This window comes from Bubalus kerabau, chromosome 14 (assembly GCF_029407905.1).
Source record: "Bubalus kerabau isolate K-KA32 ecotype Philippines breed swamp buffalo chromosome 14, PCC_UOA_SB_1v2, whole genome shotgun sequence".
NCBI lineage: Eukaryota > Metazoa > Chordata > Mammalia > Artiodactyla > Bovidae > Bubalus > Bubalus kerabau.
In genome coordinates, this window is record NC_073637.1 from 52896710 (window position 1) to 52917315 (window position 20606).

Consider the following 20606-nt stretch of genomic DNA (forward strand, 5'->3'; position numbering starts at 1 on the left):
TTGATCATATAATTTATCATCCTATCAGGAAATGTCTGTGAGTGTCAGGGGTGTGTGTGTGTGTGTTCAGTCACTCAGTTCTGTCTAACTTTTTGAGATCCTATAGACTATAGCCCACTAGATTCTTCTGTCCATGGAATTTTCCAGGCAAGAATATTGAAGTGGGGTAAAATGGGACTGTGAGCAGGAAACTGTGACATTTGGTTACTCCATTAGGCTCCCTCTGGATTAAATAAATGTGTGCGTGCTCAGTTGTTTCAGTGTGCCTGACTCTGTAACACTATGGACTGGAGCCTGCCTGTTCATGGAATTCAGGCATGAATACTGGAGTGGGTTGCCATGCCCTCCTTTGGACAGTCTTCCCAACCCAGGGATTGCCCCCATGTCTCCTGTAATTGATATAAATGTGATTGGTATAAAGAGAGAGAGTTGCCCTGAAAAACTGTAAGGATCATGTTTTTGACATCTGCAGTTGTTTTCCAAAGTAAGCTACTTTTTCAGAAAACCAAGGGATGGTGGTATTCAGGTTTTTCAAAAGATATTGCCAAAGGGCCCACTTCAGTGTCCAGAGACAAAATGTTCTAAATATCTCAGAAAAATAATGAACTATAACACTGGGAAGAAAATGAAAGGATGATACACTGCAGCAGCACAGTGACAGCATCAACGGATGGGACTACAAGCAGCCCCCAAAACATATAATAGCACAGCGGTGCTTAAGATAACATTAGGAAGACAGAAAAGTAATGCTCACAATTCTCCAAGCTAGGCTGCAACAGTACATGAACTGAGGACTTCCAGATGTTCAAGCTGCATTTAGAAAAGCCAGGGGAATCAAATTGCCAACATCTGGTGGATCGTAGAAAAAGCAGAATTCCAGAGGAACATCTACTTCTGCTTCATTGACAATGTTAAAGCAGTTGACTGTGTGGATCACAACAAACTGCTGAAAAGTCTTAAAACAATGCAAATGCCAGACCACCTTACCTGCATCCTGTGAAACCTGTATACAGGTCAAGAAACAACAGGTAGCCTGGATATGGAAGAAAGACTGGTTTAAAAAGGGGAAAGGAGTACATCAGTGCTGTATAGTGTAACCTGCTTATTTAACTTATATGCAGAGTACATCATTTGAAATGTCAAGCTGGATGAAGCATAAACTGCTATCAAGACTGCTGGGAGAAATATCAATAACCTCAGATATGCAGACGATACCACCCTTATGACAGAAAGCTAAAAGGAACTAAAGAGTCTCTTGTGAAGGTGAAAGAGAAGAGTGAAAAGTTGGGTTAAAACTCAACAGTCAAAAAAATCATGGCATCTGGTTCCATCACTTCATGGCAAATAGATGAGAAAAGAATGGAAAATAGTGACAGACTTTATTTTCTTGGGCTCCAAAATCACTGCAGATGATGACTACAGCCATGAAATTAAAAGATGCTTGATCCTTGGAAGAGAAGCTATGACAAACCTAGACAGTGTATTAAAAACCAGAGACATTACTTTGCCAACAAAGGTCTGTCTCATCAAAGCTATGGTTTTTCCAGTAGTCATGTATGGATGTGAGAGTTGGACCATAAAGTAGGCTGAGTGCCAAAGAATTGATACTTTTGAACTGTGGTGTTGGAGAAGACTTTTGAGAGTCCCTTGGACTACAAGGAGATCAAACTAGTCAATCCTAAAGGAAATCAGTCCTGAATATTCATTGGAAGGACTGATGCTGAAGCTGAAACTCATACTTTGGCCACCTGATGTGAAGAGCCAACTCATTAGAAAAGACACAGATGCTGGGAAAGATTGAAGGCAGGAGGAGAAGGCAACCGCAGAGGATGAGATGCTTGGACGGCGTCACTGACTTGATGGACATGAGTTTGAGCAAGCTCTGGGAAATAGTAAAGGACAAGGAAGCCTGGCATGCTGCCATCCATGGGGTCGCAAAGACTCCAACACAACTGAGCAACTCAACAACAAGAACAACAAGAAAGACAGAGGTCACCTTCTGGATTACCTCCTTTCAACCAAGGCAGGTCCAATTTCCCACAATTTTTCAACAGGCTTTGTTTTTTTTCCCTTTTGCTTTTGGGATATAAGTAAGAATTAGCCTCTGGGTATGCTTAACAATATTCTTGGCACTTCTATTAGTCCTCTCCTTGGCATTAACTAAAGAACCAAACAAAATCTGCTTGGTAGCTATATCTATCAGTATTTTTGTATATGTGATTATAAATTTCATGTTTATCAAAATGTCTACATTCCAAATAAAGCATCCTATACACAGGTTTGAACTTAGTAAAACTTCCACTGAGGATATTTCTTATATAATTCAATTCTGTTAGAGAGTTTTAAGTTAATATCATGGTATAGGGAGTGTTCCTTTAAACAAATAATTCTAGCTGATTATAAAAATTTAAAATTTATCTATAAAAAATATAAATGACAAGCAATGTCACATACAGAGTTTTCTGCCTGCAGCTGTCTGAACTGCTTGAGACAACAGCCTTCAGTCTGAGAGTTTGTGATGCAAATGAATACAGGGACATAACACTGAAAACTCTATTTGTGCTGCTGACACGAAGTGAATTAAATATAATAACCTTGTAAATGTTCATATTTCAATCAAGATATGATCATTTTTCACGTCATTTCATGGTTCTATTTTGAACCAATAAATCATTATCTATGTACTGCTTTGCCATGATTAAAGTTTAAATGGATGAGCAAAAATTCCACTGAGCTTTGTGAAACTGTAGAAACTGAATATTGAATAACAACTCTGAGCAGTTAGTAAATAAAAACATTCCAATGCAAAGCTCTTTTACTGTAGCTTAAAGCAAGATGTTGGTGTACAATGAGCAACACAATCTATGTAAATAGCTGGCATCTAAGCTGATACATCAAACACATTATATTAAGCCTTCATGAATTTAGAGCTAAGTGCCTCTCTTTAGTTGATACAGAAAAAAAAATTGACATTCTGCTAAGTAAAAAGGGTGTTCAAGTTAAAATTACAACTTAGAATGTTCTAAGAAGTATCACAACTCAAGATGAAAACTTCAGCATTCACCTCAAAGAAACACACCTGACACAGGTCATTCATTCAAAATGGTCTTACCATTATAATTATAGTACATACATGTTGAGAGGTTAAGAAATGATGGAAGTATGTCCTGAGAGCACAGTCCTTATTGGAGCTATGTCCCAAGCTGATTTATAATATGTAGGTAAGCCTTTTTAAAATAGATAGAAAAGCTGAAATCTTCCAAGAGTTAGTTGCTACTTTAGCAGAGTGCAGGAAGCTCTGGTTTGAATAATTAAGTAGTACCAGCAATAGAGAAGGAAATGGCAACCCACTCCAGTATTCTTGCCTGGAGAATCCCAGGGACGGGGGAGCCTGGTGGGGTACCGTCTATAAGGTCGCACAGAGTTGGGCACGACTGAAGCGACTTAGCAGCAGTAGCAGTAGCAGCAATAGAAAAGGAAATCCAGGTATTTCTAAGATTTTCTATTATTCATTATTCATTCTTCCATTACTGATTTATCTGCTCAACATTTATTGTACCCTCAGATGCAGAAGATATACACTAAGCCCTGTAGAAATTAAAAATAACACAAAAGCTATTGATCCTGCATATGATAGAAAGAATAGTGGCTCCCAAAGATGCCCACTTCCTAATTACTGAAACGTGTGAATATTTTACAAAGTAGAAAGGACTTTGCAGATGTGATTAAAATAAAAGTTTTTGAGATAGGATCATCCTGGATTATCAAGTTGGCCCAATGTAATCACAAGGGTTATTCTAGAAGAGGTCAGAATCAGAAAGAGAAATGTGAAAATATTACTCTGCTAAAACTGATAAAAGAGGACGGAACCATGAGCTAGGTGATGTAGGTGGCCTCTGCAGTCTGGATAAGGCAGATTCTCTCCTATGGCCCCCAGAAAAAATGCAGCCTGGCCATCCTTGTATGGTAAGAGCCATTTTGAACTTCTGACATTCAGAAATATTTATTCAGTTCAGTTCAGTTCATTCACTCAGTCGTGTCCGACTCTTTGCAACCCCATGAACCGCAGTACGCCAGGCCTCCCTGTCCATCACCAACTCCCGGAGTTTACCAGTCTCATGTGCATTGAGTCGGTGATGCCAACCAACCATCTCATCCCCTGTCATCCCCTTCTCCTCCTGCCCTCAATCTTTCCCAGCATCATGGTCTTTTAAATGAGTTAGTTCTTTACATCAGGTGGACAAAGTATTGGAGTTTCAGCTTCAACAACAGTCCTTCCAATGAACACCCAGGACTGATCTCCTTTAGAATGGACTGGTTGGATTTCCTTGCAGTCCAAGGGACTCTCAAGAGTCTTCTCCAACACGACAGTACAGAAACAACACTCACATCCATACAGGACTACTGGAAAAACCATGGCTTTGCCTAGATGACCTTTGTTGACGAAGTAATGTATCTGCTTTTTAATATGCTGTCTAAGTTGGTCATAACTTTTCTTCCAAGGAGTAAGCATCTTTTAATTTCATGTCTTCAATCACCATCTGCAGTGATTTTGGAGCCCCCAAAAATAAAGTCAGCCACTGTTTCCACTGTTTTCCCATCTATTTCCCATGAAGTGACAGGACAGGATGCCCTGATCTTAGTTTTCTGAATGTTAAGCTTTAGGCCAGCTTTTTCACTCTCCTCTTTCACTTTCATCAAGAGGCTCTTTAGTTCTTCTTCACTTTCTGCCATAAGGGTGGTTTGTCATCTGCATATCTGAAGTTATGATATTTCTCCCAGCAATCTTGATTCCAGCTTATGCTTCTTCCAGCCCAGCATTTCTCATGATGTACTCTGCATATAAGTTAAATAAGCAGAGTGACAATATGCAGCCTTGACATACTCCTTTTCCTATTTGGAACCAATCTGTTGTTCCATATCCAGTTCTAACTGTTGCTTCCTGACCCGCATACAGATTTATCAAGAGGCAGGTCAGGTGGTCTTGTATTCCCATCTCTTTCAGAATTTTCCACAGTTAATTGTGATCCACACAGTCGAAGGCTTTGGCATAGTTAATGAAGCAGAAATAGATATTTTTCTGGAACTCTCTTGCTTTTTCGATGATCCAGTGGATGTTGCCAATTTGATCTCTGGTTCACCTGTCTTTTCTAAACCCAGCTTGAACATCCAGAAGTTCACGATTCACGTATTGCTGAAGCCTGGCTTAGAGAATTTTGAGCATTCCTTTATTAGAGTGTGAGATGAGTGCAATTAGTGTGAGATGAGCGTGTTAGTTTGAGCATTCTTTGGCATTGCCTTTCTTTGGGATTGGAATGAAAATGGACCTTTTCCAGTCCTGTGGCCACTGCTGAGTTTTCCAAATTTGCTGACATATTTAGGGCAGCACTTTCACAGCGTCATCTTTTAGGATTTAAATAGCTCAACTGGAATTCCATCACCTCCACTAGCTTTGTTTGTAGTGATGCTTCCTAAGGCCCACTTGACTTCATATTCCATAATGTCTGGTTCTAGGTGAGAGATCACACCATCATGATAATCTGGGTCATGAAGATCTTTTTTGGACAGTTCTTCTGTGTATTCTTGCCACCTCTTCTTAATATCTTCTGCTTCTGTTAGGTCTCTATCATTTCTGTCCTTTATTGACCCCATCTTTGCATGAAATATTCCCTTGGTATCTCTGATTTTCTTGAAGATATCTCTAGTCTTTCCCATTCTGTTGTTTTCCTCTATTTCTTTGCATTGATTGCTGAGGAAGGCTTTCTTATCTGTCCTTGCTATTCTTTGGAACTCTTCATTCAAATGAGTATATCTTTCCTTTTCACCTTTGCTTTTCACTACTCTTCTTTTTACAGCTATTTGTAGCTTAAAAATTTTATATTATTAAAAATTTTTTAAATTGTTATTTTAAGCCAAAAAGTTTGTGATAATTTGCTACAGCAGAAATAGAAAATTAATGCACAACCTTACAGAAATTTGTGGGCTAAAAGAACTACACACTAAATACATAATTTAACAGAAAATCAATATCTGAGAGATAAATGCATGAGATATGATAATAAATACTTAATAGCTGATAACACTGATTGAGGAATTATTATGTGTCAAGGCACATTAATCTAATTTTCACAACTCTTAGGATAAAAATATTTTCTACCATTGCTGTGGTGGGAAAAATCTTTAACTTATCTTACTAAAAGTAAGCTTAATAAATGGGAAAGAGTTTGGATCCATGCTGTGCAATTTCAAATCATGAAGTCTAAACCACTGTGTTCTATATAACACCTCACCAACACAGACATAGGGGGAGTTAAGGTAGTTGAACAAAGAATAAGACCTAATGTGGCAATTAATCTGTGCATATGTTAATGAGGGGTGAGAGAAGTATTCCTGAGACCAGGAATAGTAAACACAACATATATGTCCTGAATAAATAAATATCTTAACCCAGTCTTGTGTAGCTTATATCATAGTTACCTACATATGCCATGCTTTATTTAATAGAAGGACTTTGTTACATGGTGTTTTTTCTTTTTTTCACTTATTTGGTAGCTTTCACTGGGTAAGTTTTCCTCCAGAGTAATCAGTTGTTTTACTTGGAATGAACACACAAACATACATGTGGGCACAATGGCCTGACATAGCTATGTTTATCTTTATATATTCCTATACATGCCATGAACTCAGGCATATATTGAACACCCCCAAAGTTTTATTGAATAAACAAATTAATTAATGAAGATAATAAAAATATTTTATGATTTTAAGCATCCTAAGGGCAATCTAATATATACTCCCATAAAGAATGCAATCCTTCTTGCTAGAGTAATAATAGTCATGTCTTAGACGGTGTATTTTAAATGTCAGTATTATATATATATAATTATTTCTATTTTTCACTAATTTTACCAGTGAAAATTTTAATTGGGAAATTTAAAACATCATGGCTTAAACTTATGAAAATAAGAAAACTAAATAAAAATTATGTTTTGAAATTTTGTTTCTGAGACAAAACGTAGTCAACAGTATAGGTTAATATTCATGGAAACGGGAAGAAAGAAGAGTGTATGAGACTTGTTAAAATAGAATTAACCAATTTTATTGAGTGGTTAGGTTTAGACTATTGGGAACAGAAGAAAAGATAACACCAATATTTTGAAACTAGGTTAGTTAATGGGAGCATAACGGAGCCATCCAGAGAAATTCTATCTGGAATTTGGAACTTCACTTGGAATACCATTCTGCAGTGTGTTTTCTGTGAAGCCAAATTTCTGGTGGCAAAGAGCAGGATTTTATAAGAAAGAATGGAGAAGGCAATGGCAACCCACTCCAGTACTCTTGCCTGGAAAATCCCATGTATGGAGGAGCCTGGTAGGCTGATGTCCATGGGGTCACTAAGAGTTGGACACGACTGAGTGATTTCACTTTCAATTTTCACTTTCCACTTTCATGCATTGGAGAAGGATATGGCAACCCACTCCAGTGTTCTTGCCTGGAGAATCCCAGGGATGGGGGAGCCTGGTGGGCTGCCATCTATGGGGTCTCACAGAGTTGGACACGATTGAAGTGACTTAGCAGCAGCAGCATGAGAAAGAAAGAGGCTTCCCAGGTGATTCAGCTGCAAAGAATCAACCTGCCAATTCAGGAGATGCAGGTTCAATTCCTGGGTTGGGAAGATCCCCTGGAGAAGAAAATGGCAATCCACATATTCTTGCCTAGAAACCCTATGGATGAGGAGCCATGGTTCACAAAAGAGTTGGACATGACTTAGCAACTAAACAACAGCAAGGGAGAGGGACTCTGGTGGATCTGATCAAAGAAAATCATTTCTTTTGAAGAATGTCTCTTTACCTTAAATACTGCAATATATACTGTGATTACCCAAGAGGAGAATAAATGCCTGGCTGCAGAAAATTTTTCCAGCATATTTTCTGTAATACATAAACAAAAGAAAATACTTTAGAAAACACAAATAGAATTATCACTAGGTTGTTGAAAGTGAAGAATTATGATTAGAAGAAAGAATGATAATGACATTTATACAAATGAGAACTGAATGTGGGGAGTGCTGAAGATAGTTCAGAAAAATATGCAGTTAGAATAGAGAGTGCAGAACAGATATGAGTAACTTACATTTTTAAAAGGAAAATAGGAATAGACACATCAAAGAGGACAGCTAAATTGAATGAGAATTAAGGGAACTAGAAGAGTATGGCATTGCTGAAAGAAAAAGAAGAAAACATTTCAAGAATGATTCTCTTGATAAAAACCAAATTCTGTAGACAAATTTTAGGGAATGAATACAGAGGAAAAAAAGAGTTTGAGAATAAATTTTCCTAATCTGGTTATTTTAAAGAAAGCAGTTTCAACAGAATGGTGCAGTCAGAATTCAGAGTGAATTCTTCAGATTGAAAAGGATTAGAGAAATAGGAGAAGTAATTTTCATTGTGAATTTTAAAATAATGTTTATGATGTTGGTGAAATGCTCAAAGTAGAAACTTGAAGCGGTAATAGATTAGAAAGTGATAATATCAATTAAAATATTCAGGTGGTTAAGGAATTTTTTAAAATGCTCAAGACCTGAGCATTTTTGTTTGCAAAAGGAAATTATTAATGAAAGAAAAATGATGTTCAATTGAGTCCGAGAGAGAGACACAAGGAAAAAAGTCGGAAAAAATAATATAACCAGTAAACAATGAAGACAGAAAAAAGATTAGAATATATTTTTTGAAGAAATATGAAAATAAAATTGCCTCAGATGAGATTAACTCACTGTGAGAAGCCAAATTTAGGTAGGAACAGGAGTCGCTGACCAATTATTCTGGGGGAAAGAAAGTGAAAGTGTTAGTTGCTCAGTTTTGTCCATCTCTTTGCGACCACATGAACCTACCAGGCTCCTCTGTCCATGAGATTCTCCAGGCAAGAATGCTTGAGTGGTTAGCCATTCCCTTCTTCAGGGGACACCTAGGTCTCCTGCATTACAGGGAGATTCTTTACCATCTGAGCCACCAGGGAAGCCCATTTTGATGGAACCTATATTGTAATAGGAAGATTATTACCTTTATTTTTTATTTTTTATTTATTTATTTTTTAATTTTATTTTATTTTTAAACTTTATATAACTGTATTAGATTTGCCAAATATCAAAATTTTTTATATTGGAATATAGCTGAATAGGGTTTCCTAGGTGATGCTAGTGGTAAAGAACCCACCTGTGAATGCAGGAGATGTAAGAGATGCAGTTTTGAACCCTGGGTCAGGAAGACCCCCTGAAGGAGGAAATGGCAACCCTCTCCAGTATTCTTGCCTGGAGAATCCCATGGATAGAGGAGCCTGGTGGGTCCCAGTTTGTGGGGTTGCAGAGTCAGACACAACAGAAGCAACTTAGCACAAACAGCCAAATAACAATGTTGTGACAATTTCAGGTTCACAGCAAAGCAACTCAACCATACACATACACACATCCATTCTCCCCCAGACTCCCCTCCCATTCAGGCTGCCACATAACATTAAGCAGACTTCCCTGTGCTATACAGTAGGTCTCTATTGATAACGCCTTTTAAATATAGCAATGTGTACACATCAGCCTAAATGTCCATCAACAGATGAATGGATAAAGATGTGGTGTGTAAATGTGTGCTAAGTTGCTTCAGTCATGTCCAACTCATTGTGACCCTATGGACTATATTCTGCTAGGCTTTTCTGTCAGTGAGATTCTCCAGGCAAGAATATTGGAGTGGGTTGCCATGCCCTCCTCCAGGGGATCTTCCCAACCCAGGGGTTGAACCAATATCTCATGCATTTCAGGCAGCTTCTTTATCACTGGAAAGCCCATAGATGTGGTACACATATACAATAGAATATTATTCAGTCACTAAAAAGAATGAAATATGTCATTTGCAGCAACATAGGTAGACCTGCAGATTGTCATACTGAGTGAAGTAAGTCAGACAGAGAAGGAGAAATATCAGTATGATATCCCTTATATGTGGAATTTAAAGAGGAAGTGTACAAATGATCTTATTTACAAAACAGACAGACTCACAGACTTAGCTAGGGAGTTTGGGATCATTAGCTTTAGAAAGAGAGACCTTGCAGCTTGCCCCAGTCATTTTGTAACTAAACACTGGGCCAGTATCTCTAACTTTTCTGAGACATAGTTTTCATATTTTTTCTATGTAAAGTGGTTTGTAGATGATAAAATTCTTATGGCAGAAGATAAAATTCATAGTAAAAAAATGTTATGTTTCTCTTCTGCTTTGTCAAAGAATGTTTTATCCTTCAAGATATTCTGGTCTTTCTCTGATATACATAAATTTAGGAATTAAAAGTGACTTTACAGGGGCTTCCCTGGTGGCTCAGTGGTAAAGGATCTTCCGGCGAATGCAGGAGTCACAGGTTCAACCCCTGATCCAGGAAGATTCCACGTGCCACGGAGCAACTTAAGCTTGTGCTCCCCAACTATGGAGCCTATGCTCCAGAGCCTGGAGTTGCAATACTGAGCCCATGTGTCACAACTATTGAAGCCTGCATGCCCTACAGCCTGTGCTGCACAATAAGAAGCCACCACACTAAGAAGCTTCACAGCTAGAGAGTAGCCTCCGCTTACTGCAACTAGAGACAAGCCCATGCAGCAACGAAGACCCAGCACAGCCAAAAACAAACAAATAAATAATTTATTTTTTAAAGTGATATTACTAGTAGTTGCTTTGTTTATAGACATCTGCAGTGTGGTTTTGAGTTTCTGGAGGAAGACTGCAGGGTGGGAGAAGGGAAGGGTCTGGGCCACAGGATCACTACTTCCCGCTAACCAAGGCCCAACTTCTGCAGGGTGGCTCCATCTCAGAGCTACTCTCTCTGTATTCTGACCATTGCTCCCACAGTTTTCATCTTCAGGCCTTGGGGTGCTCATAGCTCCCGGCTGTTGTTTGGAAGAATGCTTCACTATATCATTTGTTTCCCTTAACTCTGCCAACAACTTTGTAAATAGTTGTGTTTTCCTTAGTTAAATTGTTTTCAGTTACCCCATTTATGTATGTCATCTGTTTCCTCCAAGGATGCTGACTGATGCAGGAGGGGAATATATGTGAGTTATATGGTAGAGCTTGTGCACATCTAGATAGGACCCCATTTATTAGCTGTAGCATATGTCATATATATCCTCTTCAGTCCATGTGCTGTGTGCTCAGTCAGTCAGGCCTGACTCTTTGCAAACCCACGGACTACAGCCTGCCAGACTTCTCTGTCTGTGGGATTTTCCAGGCAAGAATACTGGAGTTGGATGCCATTTCCTTTTCCAGGGGTCTTCTGTCCATAATAATTCCCATTTCTTTAAAGCTAGACATGAACTCTGGTCAGTTTAGTTACGCTGAACATTTTAAGCTCTGGTGAGTATGTTTAGATTATCATGCTGTTTATTTATCTCCATAATATAAGTGATAAAACAGAGAAATAGGGATTTCCATTCAAAGTCCTCTTATCTGCTTCACCTTGAAAGAGTTATCTATAATTATTTTAACTAACTAATAGTTTCAATGAGTAGATTAAATGGGTAAATACAGCAAGGCTTTGAACTATGCCTCAGACATAGTGTAAAATATAGGAACATTAGGTGCTCTTTATCATCTCTTGTTCTTCTTGTGATTCAGTTCAGTCACTCAGTCATGTCCAACTCTTTGCAACCCCATGAATCGCAGCACGCCAGGCCTCCCTGTCCATCACCAACTCCCGGAGTTCACCCAGACTCACGTCCATCGAGTCAGTGATGCCATCCAGCCATCTCATCCTCTGTCGTCCCCTTCTCCTCCTGTCCCCAATCCCTCCCAGCATCAGAGTCTTTTCCAATGAGTCAACTCTTCACATGAGGTGGCCAAAGTACTGGAGTTTCAGCTTTAGCATCATTCCTTCCAAAGAAATCCCAGGGCTCATCTCCTTCAGAATGGACTGGTTGGATCTCCTTGCAGTCCAAGAGACTCTCAAGAGTCTTCTCCAACACCACACTTCAAAAGCATCAGTTCTTCGGTGCTCAACTTTCTTCACAGTCCAGCTCTCATATCCATACATGACCACTGGAAAAACCATAGCCTTGACTAAACGGACCTTTGTTGGCAAAGTAATGTCTCTGCTTTTGAATATGCTATCTAGGTTGGTCATAACTTTCCTTCCAAGGAGTAAGCGTCTTTTAATTTCATGGCTGCAGTCACCATCTGCAGTGATTTTGGAGCCCCCCAAATATTATTATTACTGTTATTATTATCATTGTTGTTGTTATTACTTCACTGGGAAAACCCATTCCACAGGGAACATTAGTTGTCTAGGTCTCTGTAACTTCCAGAGAAATGAACAGAAAACAGCTAGACTGCTGATCACTCCACATTATTCTAAGATTCTATTCTAATTCCATTATTCTCCATATGCCTGTTTAATTCAATCAATACCATAAATCCAGGCTTTCTAATTTATGCATTAGAAAGAATATTATTTCTGTTTCCCAGTTTATATCTCACAACCCAAATCAATTTTCCTTTTTGTCTAAAAGACTTTCCATTTCACATTTTAAAACTCAGTTTATCATCATCAAATGCTTTGGAAATCTTACAAAACTTTCATTCTACTCTTTTGCAGTGGTTATGTTGAGGGCAATCCATGGATCTTACCATGTTATCACAATCTGTTCCTACCCCATCTTGTCATAGCTCACTTACACAACTTAGAGTCTATAACTTATATGGAAGTTCAACATAACTTACATGTAATAGTCAAAGTTCTACAGAAAAACAGAAGCAAATGAAGATTTTATATGCAGGAATTGGCTCATGCAATCAGTTGCTGGATATAGCAAGCCTGAAATCTGAAGGACAGGCTGGCAGGCCAGAAACTCAAGACAAAATTTCAATGTTACAGTCTTGAGGCAGAATTCTTTCTTCTCTAGGAAACTTTAGTTTTTGGTTTTAAGATCCTTTACTTATTTGATGAGGCCTACCCTCACAGTTGAGGGTAACTGAGGGCAATCTTTACTTAAAGTAAACCAATTTTAAATGTTGACTGCATCTACAAAATACTTTCACCATAATATCCAACTAGTATTTGACCACGAAAAAAAAAAAATCAAGATAAAACAAAAACAACAACAAGTGATACCATAACCTAGCTGAGTTGACAAATAAAATTAAGCATCAGACATCCTTAAATTCTTTTGTTACTTTTTAAAATGGTTTATCTGAAAAAAATCCAATTACTAGTTTATTTTAATTACTTGTCAACTATATTTCCCCAGTAAAGTCATGGTCCCAATCACCAAGATATTATATTTCAAATCTTTTCTCTAATCTAAAACCTCTAACATCCATTAACAGCATTGCAAGTCTTGCTGCAAACTGACAAACTTGCAATAAACTTCATTCAGATAAATAAGCAATCATAGAGAAACTTCCTTATTGTCTCATCATGGAATTCACTAAGTTGCTATTATTTATGTCTATGTTCTTTTCTTCTATTGTGATGGATGAAAGAACATTATCTTCTTTAATTAGTCCAGTTCTTCCACTTGGGTTCTGTAGTCTGTTAACTCTTGATTCCTCAAGGAATTCATTCTGGCAACTGAACCAGTGCTCTTATGAATTACCGGTTTATCTCTTTCCATTGGACATTTACATCAAATGTTATAGTATCCAGTTACTTAAGAACAAACCAAACCAAACCAATGCAAAAGAACAAAATCATATATAAACAATACTTTTGTGGGACTGAAAAGATTTCATACATTATAATTAAGCTGAGATATTTTTTAATATCTATATTCTGTTATATAGAGATAGCATTTTATACTGTTGGATATTCTTTGGCAAATTTTACTGAAACTTAGGACTTGAATTAAAAAAGACAAACTACATAGTGAAAACTCTAGAGAAATGTACCCTCCTTCAGGTAAATATTTAAATTTCAAGGAGTATAAAACCCTGGGTTTTAACAAATAGCAAATTTTCCACCTAGAGAAAATTATTTATATTCTAAAGTGTAGGAACCCAGATCCCAGGTCTTCTCTTTTTGTTCCCAAAGAGAATATGTTTACTTTAGAAGCAATATTTTATCTCCTTCTCCTGGGAAGAGAGAAACAGATTACAAGCTCCCAGATTCATGTTTTTGGTATTCGTTCCATACAGTGAAGTATAAGATGAACTCTAACTCTGATCATGCCATCTCAAAAGATAAAAATTAGGAAATTTTATATCATTGTTGAAAGACATACATGAAGGTTATTGTCATTATTTGATACATGTCAGTGATGAATCAAATTTAGTAATTTGGCTCATATAGTCCATATAACTGATAATATAAATATTAAAATCTGATTAAATATTTTAATTTAACATTTTAAAATCAATTGTCAAACATTAGGTATCATTCATTAGGTGACTTCAGAAATAAAAATAGCTCAGTATTTTACAGCTTAAGAAAAAATAAAGTATGACTAAAATATTGACAAATAGACTTTTAAAAAGGAAAGCTGAAATGTTAATTACAGCCAAATCATTTACAAATGATATCAGATATGTTTGATAGTTACAGTAGAATTTTACTATGGTAGTAAGGAAATATATACCAAAGAAAAAGTAGAATAGAAGGAAAAGGAAAAAAAGAAAAAACAATAATGCAGTAAATAGACTTAACTCATATGAGTTTCATATTCAGATATTTTTAAAGAATATATATATATAAATTATATAACTATGGAAATATCTAGATAAATTGATAGAGGCTTTTTAATATCATGCCTTGTAGTTTGTCAGTTCATTGGTAATCATAATGAATATACTTTAAAATACTTTAAAACAAAAACTGGCTAGATCAGTATGAATGCTGCTCTCCACGAACACACTGGAGTGACTTCCATTTCTGGTTACAGTTTTGCCACACCCCAAGTAGAAACATTCTTCCATCTAGCCTATAATTAAAAATTTGTGGCAATTTTACACACAAATGCAGGTAGTTTTTAAATGAAATGCTATCTGATTCTCATTCTTATAAAAGGAGGAAATTTTCTGAGGGGAATGTGTTACTTTTTCCTTATAATTTTGGTATGTTTGCTTGATTTGTCTTCCAAATCACTGTTATCCTTGTGATCTGAATTTTGATCTAGTATATGAAAAAAAAATATTTCTTTCCAATCACTATTTTCTGTACTATTAATTATAAGGCCTTCTTTGACAGCAAATTAAATGAGATTTATTGGTATTTCCAATAAAAGATAAGTGAGATTTATTTCCTTTTCTCTCTAGGATACCATTAATATGACAAACTACTTGAAAATAAAGAATAAAACTTTAACAATTGCTAGCAACAGGACAAGACACTACCAGGGAATCAGAAATTTGAAGATGTCTGGTAGAAAATAAGTAGATAGGATCAGAATAATAGGGACTGAGCAAAAGAAAGTGAAAAGCAAAACAAGTTGAAGAGCTTGTTTTCTAGGAGCTGAGTTTAGCCCATCTTATCACTACTCTGAAAAGTGAAAGTGAAAGTCGCTCAGTAATGTCCAACTCTTGTGACCCCACGGACTGTAGCCTGCCAGGCTCCTCTGTCCATGGAATTTTCCAAGCAAGAACACTGGAGCAGGTAGAGTTCCTATCTCCAGGGTATCTTCCCGACCCAGGAATCAAACAAGGGTCTTCTGCATTGCAGGATTATGTTAATTCTTTAACAGCTGAGCTATCAGGAAAGTCAAGTCCAATTATGTCTTCTTTATTTCCTCAATTATGATGTTCACCATCTATTTTATATCTTCCTGTAAGAATTCTCTAAAATGGGGTTTGCCTGACATCTTCTGTTTCCCAGTTGCCCTGCATTCAGTTTATCTTAGATGATCACCAATGGAAACAAAAGTGAAAAGTAAAAGTATTAGTCACTCAATCCTGTCTGACTCTTTGAGACCCCATGGACTATAGCCTGCCAGGCTCCTCAATTCATGGAGTTCTCCAAGCAAGAATACTGGAGCGTATAGCTATTCCCTTCTCCATGGATCTTCCCAATTTAGGGATCTTCTTGACCCAGGGATCTTCCCAACACAGGGATCAAACCTAGGTCTCCTACATTACAGGCAGGTTCTTTACCACCTGAGCACCAGGGAAGCCCTAAAGATACTGGAATGAGTAGCCATTCCCTTCTCTAGGGGGTCTTCTTGACTCAGGGATTGAACCCAGGTCACCTGCATTACAGATAGATTCTTTACCACCTGAGCCACCAGGGACACCTTAATGGGAACAAAGCCATACGGTTATTGAGAAAGATCATGGCAGACACTTATAGAAACCACTGCTAAACTTCATGTGTAGCAGATAAAATCCATGACAGATCATCAGGTATTTAATGCAAAACCGTGGAGTGAAAGAGAAGCAAGAAGTACAGATAAAGTTATTGATTCTAGAGGAAACAAAGATGGCTTTATATATATATATATATATATATATATATATATATAGTAATAAAGAATACTTATGCTCTAGGATGCTGCTTTCTTTTTTTCCTCCTATGTTTTCTCTGAAAAGTGACAAATTTCTGTTCAAGAATTTAAGACTAACATTGCTAGAATTATGTGTATACACAAATATATTAATCTTCCTGCCAGTATAATACATATAGATACCGTATAGTGGGGATTCATTGGTAATTTCAGATCTTTCCTTACAAGGGTATTTATGAAATTCTTGTCAAGAGCAAATACAATAACATATATACCCTATCTTTTTATTAACAGAGTTAATACTATTTACACTCCAGCGATTTTAAGTGCCTAGTAAATGTATTACTAGACTATAGATCATTGAGAACTTACAAATATCATAGTGGTTAGTTAATACATTCTTTAATCTTCTTTAACAGGGATCCCTAACCTCTGGGATCTAATGTCTGCTGATCTGAGGTGGAGCTGATGTAATAATAAAAGAAATAAAGTGTACAGTAATTGTAATGCACTTGGAAAAGACCCTGATGCTGGGAAAGACTGAAGGCAGGAGAAGGATATGACAGAGGATGAGACGGTTGGATGGCATCACCAACTCAATGGACATGAGTTTGAGCAAACTCCAGGAAAAGGTGAAGGACAGGGAAGCCTGGCATGCTGCAGTCCATGGCGTCGCAAAGAGCTGAGCGACTGAACAACAACAAACTTTATCCATTGTGTTTACATGTGTCTCTGGGTACCTAAAATCATGGTATCTGGTATGTAGAAGTCATTTTATTATATTCACCAGATGCTTAAATGAAGAAATGAATGCTATCCTGCTTGTTTAAATGATAATATCCATGAAGCTGGAAATGTGTGTACTTTCCTTCACAACACGAACAGCAAGTTTAAACGATGTTAACACAGGATCAATAGTAAGATTCAGCCCGATAGGTCAGACTAATGAATATTCTAGAGATGATGGCGCCACACAAATCTTCAGGGCTATACAATCAGGACTCGTGCATGGCAGCTGGAGACGCTGGAGACCGAGGGACCAAGTGAACTAGGACAATGAAGAGCTGGACTGTAAAAAGTTTTATAGACAGATAAAAAAAAAAAAAAAAAAAAGACAGCCTCAATTAGTGCCCTGAAGAGATACTAATAGAAAACACTTTTTCAAGTAAAATTCAAAACGAAATGAGTCATTTTGAGAAACATAATTGTGAGTTTAAGGGGCAGCATGGTAAAGAGTGATTACAAACACCCAAGAAAAGAAAGATCGTTATGCGAAGGCTTTCTTGTAAAGACTGCTAATTGCATCAGCTTTTTTTAGTCATGCTCATTCGCATTCAATAGTAGCACCATAATAAGCCTCAACTTCAAACATAAAGGGCATGAATCATGAAAATCGGTACTTTCCTCTAGCATAGGTAAAATCAATTATGAATTCTTGGTAGTAGCTCACAGATACAAGTTTAAGAGAACTAGAGATTTTTCATCAAGAGTTTTTCTTTGAACATCCTCCAAACTTATAAAAGAGAACTAGTCAGTTGAATTCTTTCAGGGATAAATCTTTACTAAATGGATTAACTTTCATATTTCCCCTAAGGTATATTCTTCACTGCTTATGCACAACCAAAATATTTTGAGAAGCATTTTCAACAAGTTCTCATTCCAAGAAAAGGTGTATATTAATGATGATTTAATTCTTATACATCAATTTAAAGCTTTAAGTGAAAAAAAGCTTCTTTATCTAAAGGTCAAATTTACTGATTTCTGAGTAAAGAATTCCTAAATTTCTAGATTATAATAATCATCCAATCATCATTATCAGTATCACAATATTTACTTAACTTACAAATCTGTAAATCCTCTATGAAAATTATTAAATGTGTGGGTCCATATTATATAACATGAAAATTCTCTTCCTACCTCATTCCTTTTCCACTTCCCACTCTTTTGATATTTTTTAGGGTATGTTTTTTTCAGGCTAATTTTTGTTACCAAAAACAATAAAATAGTATTTTCCATATTTTATATCAACAAAAATGAATTAACTACTTTCTATGTGACCTGCACTGCATAAATTGTTTACATGTATTATCTCACTTAATAAACACAACTCTTTGATGCTAGATTTATTAATACTCCTGCTTTATAGGTAGGAAAACAGACATTTAAAGTAGTTGAATAGACTTGTATCTACATGTATGCATACATATTAATATTTGTGCAACATACATGTACATATATATTATGTTGATGTATATACTTATAGACATTTTTTCTGGATAAAGAATACTTGAAGATAGTACAAGCTCAGCCTATAAGGTTATTTTACGTTTGATAGTTATTGGGTAATTGTTCTATAAAGAAACTAGGACAAATTTTACTATCATCATCAATCACATACCAAGAAGTACTTTCTCACATTTTCAGCAATACTGGATCTGATTAATCTTTTATTGTATTTCCCAACATAATGTTTTTAAATATATTTATTTTATGTTTGTTACTTGCAGTTATTTTCTACCAAGATATTAGAGATAGTAACCCCTAGTTACATATGTTGCAAATATTTCTTGCCTATTTTGTATCTATGAATTGGTTTTGATCCAAATTCTTAGCCTACTAAGAAAGAGAAATTCAAACCCCTTAAGTTCATTGTTTTGAGCTGTTCAGGAATCTTAGAAATGTATAGGGCTTAAGTCTGAATTGTTTTTTCTGGGAGACACAGAAGTTCTCCTTATGCCCTGTCATCTAAGATGGACCTATAAGGACTTCATGTAATCAAAAAGAGAAACATGCTAAAGCCAAGAAGGTATGTCTTGGACCTTTTTGTAAAAATTTTGACTTATACTATCCTGTTAAATATAATATAAACCTGTTGATTTTTAATCATTTCAACCAAAGAAATTATGAAATGAAATATTCACTAGAAAACTTTGATGCAAGAATGAAAACTATGCTTTTTGACCTGATTATTGTATTTTTCAAGCTATATGGAAAGGCAGTACTTGTTAAGTCACATCAGCAATATAAAATATGTATGCACAGTATTCAGATACCAAATAAACACTACCATAAATAAATCAAAAGTTTTAAAATTACCTGCATAATAAATAGAGTGTTCATAAATGTATAGTCATTTTACAGGTACAGAGAGACCTCTGATGTTTGACCATCTGGCGGGTTTGGACAGAAAACGTCCTTGAGGCAGATGCACCTGTTAAATACTAAAAGTTTCTTTATAACTGTTAGCCAAATAAGTGGATTTAGAAGCATAGCTGTGGATATAGTCACATGTCTGGCCCTTTTGCTAGAAAATTCATATTAGTGCATTAGTGAAGTAGAGCTAAATCTATTTATAGGCTATACTTGATTCGATGGTTTCCTCCAAACACTTTAGGTGGAAAGAATAACATCCCTAGTTGACTGCCTAGAGTGGAGAGTGGTGTTTGTGGTTAGGAAGAATTCTTCTGACATTGACTTAACACATGAAGAAAAGAAAGCTGGAGGAGGGATATAAAATTTATAAGCTTCATTTTATAAAAGAGGAAATTAACACTTCAACATAGAACTTCAATAACAACACACACAGTAAATATGAACCAAAGGTTTCAAATACCATAACATCCCAGGTAAGTTATATACACAAAATTTGAAAAATGTAATTTTATAATTATCAAAAGATAAAAACTAATTTATATAATATTTATATGGGTTTATACTAGTGTTAGACCTTTTAAAGTATTCAAGTTAATTGTAATAGTTACATTTTAAATAAATCAAAACACATCATGGTATTTAGTCAGGTAGGGAGAACAGAAGAAATCCTAAAAGTGAGATACCAAGGAGAATCACAATTATTCATTCTATGTTTTTCAGGAAAATGTGTAGTTAATTTGAGTTGTGTATTGTTCCCTATAATTAGACTAAAAACATTGATTATAACACCCCCCACAATATCCTTTAAGTTTTGACTAAAATCTTTTAAAATAAATGTGGGTATACCCAACTGATAGCACCAAGATTTCTGCATGGGAATTCTAAATCTGCAAAAAATAAAATATTTTACAACTCGCATTAGCTCTTTTGCTAAAGACAAGAAAACAAAGCACTCAAGATTTTGACTCAGCTTTCTTGTTTTGACTCAAGTTAT

At 36.2% G+C, this 20606-nt stretch overlaps 1 long non-coding RNA gene across 6 annotated transcripts in view; it reads right to left on the reverse strand.

Annotated features, from left to right (window-relative positions):
- LOC129626937 (uncharacterized) overlaps positions 1–20606 on the reverse strand; it is a 141424-nt gene that overhangs the window by 32649 nt on the left and 88169 nt on the right. Inside the window, exons 5-6 of one of the 6 annotated variants that reach the window (XR_008702309.1) lie at positions 8774–8821; positions 7852–7931 (exon numbers count right to left, since the gene is read on the reverse strand). The exons of the other annotated variants lie outside the window; for them this stretch is intronic. This is a non-coding gene — a long non-coding RNA (uncharacterized LOC129626937). The remainder of the gene's footprint in view (positions 1–7851; positions 7932–8773; positions 8822–20606) is intronic. 6 annotated transcript variants of the gene reach the window in all.